Genomic DNA, 12228 nt, shown 5'->3' on the forward strand with positions numbered 1-12228 from the left:
TAGATCGAGTTAACAGCTTTTCACTGCGGTAAGGTAGAGCATCTAACTTCCACAGTCGCTCTACGTCTCTAAAGAGTAGGGTTGGGTATCGGTTGGGTTTTATCCGATTCCAGTACCTACTCGGTATTTTTTAAACGGTTCCGGTGCTTAAACGGTTCTTAAATCGGTACTTAAGAAAATGAAACCGCACACACTTTATCAAAAAATAATACCCTTTAATTTACAGGGCCAAACTGGACACAATATTAACTTAAATCTTTAAACAATATAAATACAAGTAACATATGGTAATAATAAAACCAATATAAAATAAAAATTCATATTTACATAATATCAAATGAAACAATATTGTATCAAACAATGTAATAATACTGGAGATTAATAGAGATTACTAGCAGGCAGAGCTGCCAACTCTCACGCATTGACCGTGAGACTCACGCAAATGACCCTTTTCACACAGAAAAATCGCGGACAAAGAGGACACTGACAGACAAGACAGAGAAGGTTACTTTTGATATGGAACAAATCCACAGCTGTCAGATTCTGTCAATATTTTTACGAGATTCACACAATAAATAACGTTTTGGCTCTTTGAAATGTGACAGATCGCTGTAGCGCGTCAGTTCAAACGGCATGTGATACAGCAGCCTACAAATCCACTGCTTCTTAGCTACGCAGCGTTGAGTGAACCTATGAAAGAGAACATCTCTGGTTACTGGTGTAACATATCTCTCAATAGGGAACGGGACGCTGCCAAGCTCCTCGCGCTGCCGACCAGCTTCCTTTTTCGGCAGAGAAATCTGAGGAGCAGATGGCGCGCGCGCGCCAACATAGTATGACGACGTAAGTGCGTCGATGCGGCGCCCGCGCCATCAGCCAATGAATTGGCTTGATTCTATATGGGATTCAGACTATCGGCACACCCAGAGGGCGTTCTGACACGTAATTTTACACGTGAAATGCAGCCAAACCTTGTGAGAAAGAGCGCGCATGCGAGACAGAAGAAACTGTGCTCCAAACTGTGTAGCACACGCACGGCGGAGAGAGAGCGAGCGAGAGACCTTGTGTGTGTGTGTGTGTGTGTGTGTGTGCGCGTGTGTGCCTAATGAAGTTAGGCACCGAAATCAGGCACCGAAATTTTCGTTCTTATTCGGTCTGGTTACTACCGTTTACGTCGGAACCGGTTCCCTATTGGCACCGAGTTTCGGTACCCAACCCTACTAAAGAGGGTGTCATAGGCTGCTGCAGCGGTAATAAAATAACTCTGATGAGTGGAAGTTGACCGATTTGAAAGACCTTCAGGACCTTGAAGAGTCCACCCAAGTCTTGTACGGACTGCAACTGGTCCAATCTGAGTGTCTACATGAATTGTTTCCACTGCAGTAATCAGAGAGCTATTATCTGAGCCAATCAGCAACAAGGGCTGAACATTCTTGAATGACTGCAATGGAATATCTCTCAAGTGGACATGTCGACGTTGAAGAGCTTTCACTGGGTAGCTCTGTTCCACAAGATCTAATCCATTTGCAGTGAAGGCATTCTGGATTCTGTACTTGAGTACTGGATTGCTTCTGGAGGATACATCAAAGGTAACAACTAAGCCAGTCAGGAATGTGACATCAGGACGGATAGTACGTAAGGCTAAAGTTTCCTCCTTCCCTTCCAGCTTAAGCTGTTGAGCAGCGGCAGGTAGCAGCATGGTACGTTCAGCTCCGTCGTCTAATATCGCAAAGGTCTCAATTGTTCTGTCCTTATGATGTACGTAGAAGCACAGGCACAACTTTCAGTAGTACTCGACCTGAGGGAATGGAAGGTGTGAGATAGATCCTACTGTTTAATGCACTGGTGTGCTTAATCTTGGATCGCTGTTCAGCGATTCCATGGAGGACATGGAGATGTATCTCCCCACAGATACCACATGGTTTCTTTAAATTACAGTCCTCTGGATGATGAGAACGGCCGCATTTCCAGCACCGTTTCCCTTCTGCTATCCATTGCATGAGGGTTTCGGTAGATTGCTCCTTTATTTCTGAGCACTGGGTTATGTAATGCTCTTTGCTGTGGCAGAATAGGCAATGGACTTTGGATTTCTTCCATTGAGAGGGCTGAGATACAGGCTTAGATGATTTGACAATTTGGGATTCTGTACCATGGTAGACTGAAGCATTCTGTCTTTTCGATCGGGTTGAATCCTTTCCCTGAAGTGAGTAGGAGGATTTCTCCTTTTGATAACGTTCAACTAGTCTACTGGACAGACGCTGTTGTTGAGCTTTACTCTGCAGCCAACCAGAAAAGTCCTGAAGATTATATAGATTGAGGCTGGCGACATTCAACTTGCCTTGCATCTATAAGAACTCAATGAAATTGTCTTTGAGATACTTGGGTAGTTTACTGAGGAGCCGGTCTACATGGGAACAACAGCTGAGTTCAATGCCTCTCTGGCCCTCCAGGGACAGCAACATACTCACAAGAAGATGAACCCTTAAGGCAAATGACTGGAAACTACTAGCTTCACCGACCTTCACATCTGGAGCGTTGAGTATGGCTGCTATTTCGCTTTGTGCTAATTGATGTGGCTGTCCATAATGCAACTGTTGGGCCTGCATCGCTGCTGTATATGGCCGAGCTTCATGTCGACAAGACTGTCCAATCATTTGAGCCTCTGGAAATTTAAGATGTTCAAGTAGCACGTGATATTTGTATTTCTCTGACAGCTCAGGATGTGGGTCTAGTAGATTATCCAAAGCTAGTTTCAGATTAGCGAAATCCCTTTCACTGTCTACAGCAAAGTCTGGTATGGAAGGTTTTGGCGCTCCATATAAATTAATGGGAGGTGGAGGAGCTGTCTGACAATTACCATATTGTGGCCAAGTTACTTGTTGTGCTGGGTAGTGAACACCATGTGCACCAGCATAACTAGGCTGTGCTGGGTAGGCACTAGGATAATTAGGACGACAGCCAGCATAAACGGAAGGTACAGAGTGTTCCATCGTATGTATTGCAGTCTGAGGATTAGTGACCCATTACTGCTGGGACAAAAAGGGGCTGTAACGCAGGAGTTTCCTGCATCACCTCCTTCAAACCCACGTAGAGAGCCGTCTCCTGAGTATTAACACTACATCTCCCATCATGCAGTTCATCTGGACATCACACACACCTGTTTCCACTCATTGCTCTCACACCTGTATCCCATTTGCTTGTGTATTTAACCAGCTCTCAACCCTCATTCAGTGCGAAGTATTGTTTAGCCCTGGCTTACCTACTGAGCGTTCATCCTTGTGTTTTCTCCTACTGGTTCAGATCTCGGACTGTTTGCTGTTATCTACGATCATTCTCTGGCTACCTAGACCTTGGACTGTTTCCTGGCTTTCGATTATTCTCTGGCTTCTTTGACCCTGGCCTGTTTACCGTGCTTCGACGAATCTCTGCCTGGCCTGGACTTCAACGCCTGTGTCTCTGAGTACTCTTTGCCTAGCCCTTCTACTATTGTCTACTTATATCAAATAAAAGCTGCAAATGGATCTTACCGACTCTGAGCAATCCTTACAGAATACTTCGCCAAACCCAGGTCCAGCAGCGGTCTCACAGTTGACCACCGAAGTAACTGCACAGGCTGCTGCACTAGTACAGCACAAACATCAGTTGGATCACCTTACAACGCTCACTGATGAGCTCGTGAACGCCATCCGAGGACTGCAAGTATCAGCGGCCAACGCCACCACCGATCAGCCCTCAGGGGCTTCCCCATCGACTGCGAGTGCTACTGTCAATCCTCGTCTCGCTCTTCCAGAGAAGTTCGACGGTGCGTCAGCGAGATGCAAGGGTTTCCTACTCCAATGCCGCCTCTACTTTGACCAACAGCCCACATTACATCCCACAGATGCCGGGAAAATAGCCTTCGTGTGTTCACTTCTCACCGGGAAGGCGCTGGAATGGGTGACCGCCATCTGGAGGCCGGAGGGATCCCCCTTTACCACGTTCGCGTCATTCACCCATGAATTCCGCTGCGTTTTTGAACACCCCGCAGAACAGGGTGATGCTGGGGAACGCCTTCTCAGTCACACACAGGGGAGAAGAACCACCGCTGATTATGCCCTCACGTTTCGTACCCTTGCTGCACAGACCAATTGGGTTGAGGACACTCTAAAGACTTTGTTCAGAAAGGGCCTTACCAACGAACTACAATCTGAGTTGGCGTGCCGTGACGAGGGGAGGTCGTTAAACGAATATATCAACCTGGCTATCGAGATCGACAACCTGATTCGCTCTCGTCGTACTCCTCGAGCCTCCTATCGTGCACGTTCTTTTTTTTATTAAAAAAAATAAAATATCGTGCACGTTCTGACGACATGCTTGGATCAGAGCCCATGCAGCTAGGTTTCACTAGTCTTACTCCCGAGGAACGTGAGCGACCTATGCAGCAGCACCTTTGCCTCTACTGCGGTCAGTCTGGTCATCGAAGACTCACCTGCCCAGTTCGCCCACCTTCCCAGGTTCAACCGGTGAGTGCAACGGGTGTTTCAGACAACCAGTGGCCCGGTTTCATTCTACCTGTTCGTCTCTCTCTCCATGGCAGGAAGATTGACACTACAGCATTGCTAGATTCAGGAGCTGCAGGAAATTTCATGTCTCACAAGTTCATAGTTCAGCACAAACTTCAAACTAATCCCTGTGATTTTCCATTAACAGTGGAGGCGCTAGACGGTCGGCTCTTAGGAGAGGGGAGGATCCTCAGACTCACCGAAGAGGTAACCTTACACATTGGAACACTTCACTCTGAGTCTATCAGGTTTTATGTTATCCGGGGCTCCAAGCACCACATAGTCCTGGGCCTTACATGGCTACGTACACACAATCCCCAAATCTCCTGGCGCGAGAACCAGATCGTCCAATGGGACCTCTCTTGTCACAGAACATGCCTGTTCAGGGTCAAGCGTACTCCAAACCACTCCCTCCAGGCTTCCACGCCCGGGTTCAGTGATCCTAACCTGCCCGCCGAATACTCCGATCTGGCTGACGTCTTCAGCAAACACCGGGCTGCACAACTTCCTGAGCACCGTTCAAGTGATTGCGCCATCGAGCTGTTACCTGGCGCCATACCACCTAAGGGCAGAGTCTTTCCCCTGTCACAGCCTGAGTCCGAAGCCATGAGGAAGTACATCGAGGAGGAATTAGCCAAGGGGTTCATTCAGCCTTCGACCTCGCCCGCCGCAGCCGGATTCGTCTTCGTTAAGAAGAAGGATGGCACTCTGCGTCCATGTATCGACTACCGTGGGTTGAATGAAGTTACAGTCAAGTTCAGGTATCCACTGCCGTTGGTACCAGCCGCTCTCGAACAGCTTCGCCAGGCCAAGTATTATACCAAGTTGGATCTCCGTAATGCATACAACCTGGTTCGAATTCGCAAAGGAGGTCTGGGATCAAGCGCATACCCATCTGGTACATGCGGTTAGGCGTCAGGAGCGCCACGCCAACCGGCATCGTAGACCAGCCCCCCATTACCGCCCAGGTCAATGGGTCTGGCTGTCCACAAAGGATCTCAAACTACGGCTTCCCTGCCGCAAGCTCAGCCCCAGATATGTCGGTCCATTCCAGATCCTAAAACAAGTTACTCCAGTGTCGTTTCGTCTAAAACTTCCCACTAACTATCGTATAGCTCCCACATTCCATGTTTCCCTGCTGAAACCTGCTGTCCATCCCGAGAGAGGGACAAGAGAGGAACTCACAACACAAACCACTCCTCCAATCCTAGTAGACGGCGAGGAAGCGTATCGGGTAAGAGAACTGCTGGATTCCAGGCGCAGAGGTAACGTCCTTCAGTACCTAGTCGACTGGGAGGGGTTCGGTCCAGAGGAACAGTGTTGGATCAGAGGTAAGGACATCCTAGATCCCACACTTATCGAGGAATTCCACCAAGCACATCCCAGCAAACCTGCTCCTCGACCTCGTGGAAGACCACGTCGCCGGTTACCTTCTCGCGCCGGGAGTCGCTCGCAGGGAGGGGGCTCTGTAACGCAGGAGTTTCCTGCATCACCTCCTTCAAACCCACGTAGAGAGCCGTCTCCTGAGTATTAACACTACATCTCCCATCATGCAGTTCATCTGGACATCACACACACCTGTTTCCACTCATTGCTCTCACACCTGTATCCCATTTGCTTGTGTATTTAACCAGCTCTCAACCCTCATTCAGTGCGAAGTATTGTTTAGCCCTGGCTTACCTACTGAGCGTTCATCCTTGTGTTTTCTCCTACTGGTTCAGATCTCGGACTGTTTGCTGTTATCTACGATCATTCTCTGGCTACCTAGACCTTGGACTGTTTCCTGGCTTTCGATTATTCTCTGGCTTCTTTGACCCTGGCCTGTTTACCGTGCTTCGACGAATCTCTGCCTGGCCTGGACTTCAACGCCTGTGTCTCTGAGTACTCTTTGCCTAGCCCTTCTACTATTGTCTACTTATATCAAATAAAAGCTGCAAATGGATCTTACCGACTCTGAGCAATCCTTACAGGGGCCACCTTCAACTCCTAAGGACCTTCTAAGTTCCGGAGGTGACTTATCTTCATACTGCCTTTGTAGGAGTAACTGTCCTTGTAAGGCAGTATCAGAAGCTATAGGGTGTTGTGGAGACACAAAGCATGATGATGGAATTGAGTCAACTGAACTCATATTATTCAGTGCAAGTGTTTGCTGGGCAGACTGAGCTTCTATGGTACCCTGTGCCACGTTTCGTATAACAGGAACTTGTGAGATCGGAGGTAATTCGGCTCCCCTTTGTGTAGGGCTCATTATATCAGGCGGAGATTTTGCAAAGTCAACTGGTGTCTTTGTGAAGTGTGGAGCAGTCGAGGTAATGTTATGAACGGACTCAGGGGAAAGTGCTCCCTTCTGAGATGCTATATCTGCTTCTTGGAGTGAGAGGTTATCTGCTTCCTCCTCCAGTAGGAAATCATTAATGCGTTTTAGCATATCCTGTCGACACTGCTGCCTTTTCTCATAAAGAGACAGTCTGCTTGTAAGCTGTGCAATCTCAGCTGACTCCTCCATCTCAGCTGCAGAGATGTTTTCCATCAATTTTCTAAGGGACATTTTATCAGTTGATTGAACTTGTTCTGTTCTACGTACTGGTGTAGACATACTCGGCAAGGATAATGCTCTGTCCACAGCTCGGTTTACTGCTGAAGGCACTGTATGTATTTCTAGTGAGCTTGGTGGGGGACTAGTTGACCTTGGAAAGTTATAGTCCATAACATAGTCCTCCAAGTGCTTAGGAAGTGTACTCCGTCTCACCGGTCTCCCAGCTGATTGCTCTGAACTGGACGGGTTATCATCAGGCAATGACATATCTGTAGTAGTCAGTATCCGGCTCGAAGGACCATGTTAGATTTTGGATATAGCTAGTTCAATGCGCACTGACCGCCACAGTGTTCTTGTTAGAGAACTCAGAGTCATGGATAGATGATAGCCTTTTAATGATTGCTTTGGCATCAACATAGAAAGACATGTGCAAGGTTTTTCTAAAACAATGAAGGAAAATAACAATCAACATAAATCACGTAAGTGTTACATTGTAAATGAGAAACTTGGCATAAAATATTATTGCACAAAATATTCCTTATACAAGTTATAACGATCGCTATTCAAACTTCAAAGGATTGACGGCATATAATACAGCGTCCAATTCACGTGCGGAAAAACAGTCACTTTAATATAGGCGAATAAACTTAGAAACACTATCTACAACAAATACATTTGCAATATAACATTAATATTCAAATAACACTGGACTTACTTGTCTGTTACTCGTACAATGTCCTTATAATGCAAGCAATCCCGCGAACTTTCCAGTCAGAACGGCTGATGCAACTCTATAGCGCTACGCTTATTCTCAGACTACTAAATCAGCGTAGGCTCCGCCACTGCGCTGGTTGCGCACTATTCAATGACGTACAGCGCTGATTCTGTGCACATCTCCGTTATTATGCTAAACATGGAGAATTCAGAACACTGACATTCAGTAGGCTACAACCTGTGTCTTTTATTTAGAATACATACAAATATAATTTACGTCTTTGAGTTTGTCAAGAGATTTAAAGCGCCGTTTTTGAAGACTGCATGTGCGAACATGCTCTATCACGTAATGCGAGCCTATTATTGAATCTGAAAATAGAGCAAAATAACTGAGAAATTTTTTTAATGGTCCTCAGATGCCATGTCCGTAATGTATAGCAAAACATCATTAATTCGATCTCAAACAGATTCATTAAAAGTAGTTATTAATCCACCACCTGCGTGACATCATTAACCAACGTGGTTAAACGACCACTTTGCGACAATATGGTTTCGGGAAACAGTCGTGACGAGCTGGTTGATTTCATAGATATCCATAATAAAGGCTAGATGTCTTACGGCGGAGTCTCTATCGTCATCACCGGCGGCCATCTTGTCACAGGCAAGCTTTCTGGTGGGCTCTGTGGTTCCTGATGTAAGATAAGTGATGCACGAACACAAATACTCTTATCTCGTTGAGATCTTGACGGATTTACAAACGGTTTGGTTTCTTACAAATGTTATTAACGTGGCTATAATTCTGGATGATTCTTTATTTATACACTTATTATTCATAAGTATGCAGTTTCATGACTACATCTCTGACGTTTATAACAAACCAAACCGTTTGAAAATCGGTAGAAAACTGAGCAAGTTATGGTTATATAAAAAGTACATGCACCATTAAAACACAATGTTACGAGTGAGCGAGCTACCTGTGACAAGATGGCCGCCAGGTGCGGACGTCGACCTCCATTGGCCAGCAGCGCGGACGAGACATCTAGCCTTTATTATGGATATCTATGGTTGATTTCTTAAAAAATGCAGCGTATGGTAGTTTAGCAGCGAGTTCCCGTCGTTGTACGGGAAACACACCCTAGATTGTTAACGTAAGTAGTAGCAACAAGTCCGTTCGCACTAATGCTAACCTAGATAAATGTGCGCTATTATTAGGCGCATACATCATGCTTATGTGGGTATCGCGCTTACTACATGACACATGCATTTTACCCCGTGTGTCTGTCTAACACAGTCTCATCCCAAGACGTCATCTGTCTGACGCTTTTGACCATACGTCAACATCCGACGTTTTAGGGTACCCTTTAACGTCAGTTAGATGACGATCCTAGGGCGTCATCTAACTGACGCTTTACCTTTAGCGTCAGTTAGATGACGCGGGTAGGTTTAGGTCTGGGGTAGGGTTAGGATTAGATAGCGTCATCTAACTGACGTTAAAGGGTACCCTAAAACGTCGGATGCTGACGTATGGTCAAAAGCGTCAGACAGATGACGTCTTGGGATGAGACTGGGCTGGTCTGTCTGTAGGGTAAAAGGCCCACCTTGTACATTTAGAAGATTTAATTAAACAAAATAAACAATCTTTATGATTTATTTTCACACAAAATTGGTTGCTCCATAAATATTCAATGCAAACATATATATATTTATTCTGCAAACATACACTATGGCAGCCTTTAGCCCTGTTGTACCCTATGATTTATGGCCTATTAATAAAAACACGCGATTAGTCGACTAATCACTTAAATGAGCGACGGCTAGTCAACTAGAGAAATCTTTAGTCGAGGACAGCCCTGCATTATTGTGACTCTTACTGCTTCTGATGTCTCAGCTTCAGACCTTGACTGGGTCAGCGAGCAATTACTCATGGTTCCCAGTTATGTGTCATAAAGCATTGGCCAATTTCTTATATATTTATCCTAAAATTCCAAATAAAAATAGACAACAATTTGATAATTGTTGACACACAGTAAAAATTTTAGCAGCATAATTGACTATTGCGGATATTTTCCTTTCCAACTTCTGACAACCAGGTACAAATCCCGGTGTACATGGCAAACATCTCTGCCTGGATGAACAGGCATCACCTGAAGCGGAAAATATCAACAACCGTTCATTCCAGCCAAGAACTAGCCTTGCCAAGACCTTGTCATTTCAATAGACAACTCAACCATCTCACACACACACAGAAAGCCAAAAACCTTGGTGTCACACTGGACAACAAGCTGTCATTTGCACCCCACTTACTAACCACAGTCAAGACAAGCCGGTTCCTCCTGCGGGACAGAATAATCTTACCTTGGCTTATTTTCTCTAGGTTGTACCGTATTTATTAGGCCTATTCATAGTTTTCAGTCATGTGACATCCATAGAACGGCAGCACAGGCCTGTCAATTTTCCACCTCAACAGACGAAAAACAAAAATATGTGAACAAAATGCAGCATTTCAAACACTAAACAGCAGGACAATCTAAAAACCCATGTGAAAAACACATACAATGCTTTAATGTACTAAAACAGTGATATTAAAAGATCAAATCCAGTATATACATCTTATTGATGATACACACTATACAGGCGAGCAGATGAGCCCAATATATGAAGGCAACCCGCTAAAAGGTTTACCATTTTCTATAATGTTTTTTTTATGGAAAAGCGCTTATGTTGCGTTTATCTCCTAGGATCATCTGCTCGCCTGTACACAGTCTGCGATGTTAATAATGTGTCTTTTAAAATCACTTTAGTCTTACTAGTACAAGCTGGGAAAGATAACTTGTGGGCAATAGAGAAAAGCCATGTGGATGTGACGTCACGTGAAAACTATGAATTGTACTAGCATTTGTATATGTACAGTAAAACACAAATGTCTGTGCTAAAATGCAACAATGCTAAAACACTTTTGTGAGTAGCTTTGGGTATGAGCAACATCTCACCCAAAAATGCAAATTTCTTCACAGAAAAAAGAAAATCATACAGGTTTGAAGTGACATACTGTAAATGTGAGTACATGATGACAGAATTGTCATTTTTGGGTGAACTATCCCTTTAAATGTAAATGTATAAATAAAATAAAAATTCTTGTCGCTTATGTTCAGACAAGAGGTTCTGAACAAATATTCTTTCAGTAACATTAATGGAAGGTTCATTCAAAGGTATCTCTCAAAATGTTATCACAAAACATTGTTCATGGAAAAAAAAAATCTGAAATATTTTGGAGAGTGTTCTGGCAAGATTCTCTCAAAGTTATGTTCATGAAACGTTTGTTTTAGAAAGTTTATAGAACGTTCAAAAGTAATGTTCCCATAGTGCTTACAGAAAAAATAAATCGGAGTGTGTTCTTAACATTTCTATGACCAAGAAAAAAAACTGGACGTTTTGAACGTCCAAGAAACATTCAGAAATAACATTTTGGAAACTTAATAAGAATGTTAGAAAAACATTCTTAGAATATATTTTTGTGAGCTTGGGTTTAGTGTCTTATCAAATCTGATCACAGTCTGAGACACTGTTAAGATCTCGATCTCTTATCAGAATAATCTGAGAACCAGGAGACGCCAGCAAAACTCCCATTTTAGTCCTATTGCTGTCTAGGATAAACAATTGAGGGTCACACTTTAGTTTACGGTACAATATGCACTATTAACTATGATTTTTGCCTCAATAAAATCCTGATTACTGCTTATTAATAGTTGGTTGTTAAATTTAGGTATTGGATTAAGGGATGTAGAATATGGTCATGCAGAATAAGGCATTAATATCTGCTTTATAAGCACTAATAAACAGCCAATATCCTAGTAATATGCATCATAATTAGCAACTAGTGAGAATTGGACCCTAAACTAAAGGGTTGCCCAAATGAGATATTGAAGAGACCTCCATAATTCACAACCAGACGTGTCGTGCCTTTCCGGACTGAACGGGTGAGGAATCTTACTGATGCCGCCTCAAAAAACTAAAATAAAAAGAGGTGTGAGGTCTATGTTTGCAACAACATGACTAAGAGTCCGTCTGCACAGATATTGTAATGTAAATGGAACCAGATCCGCAGCGATGAGGAGTCAGCCGCAGGGGAGACGTAATGAGAGATCGTGTTCTGTTATCTGTTAAATCACTGGCATCTGCCTGAAACTGGAGAGAGGATTTCTCAAGCGTTCTCCTTATCTCCTCAATTGCTCTCTTTTTTTGACACGTTATACTTTCTGTAACACTGGCAAGCATCTCAGCTTGGCTTAAACTCATGACAATGCCACACTTAATCTATGCTTGTGGCTCTTACAGCACTAAACTAGAGAGCACTGACACCAGTGAGGGAAAGGGCTTCGAGTGCCGGACACACTGCAATGCACATGTGTTACGTTCTTAACAATAAGTGGGGTTGTG

The sequence above is a fragment of the Rhinichthys klamathensis genome, unplaced genomic scaffold, assembly GCF_029890125.1.
Source record: "Rhinichthys klamathensis goyatoka isolate OS25496 unplaced genomic scaffold, OSU_Roscu_1.1 h1tg000040l_1, whole genome shotgun sequence".
In the NCBI taxonomy this organism is placed as follows: Eukaryota; Metazoa; Chordata; class Actinopteri; order Cypriniformes; family Leuciscidae; genus Rhinichthys; species Rhinichthys klamathensis.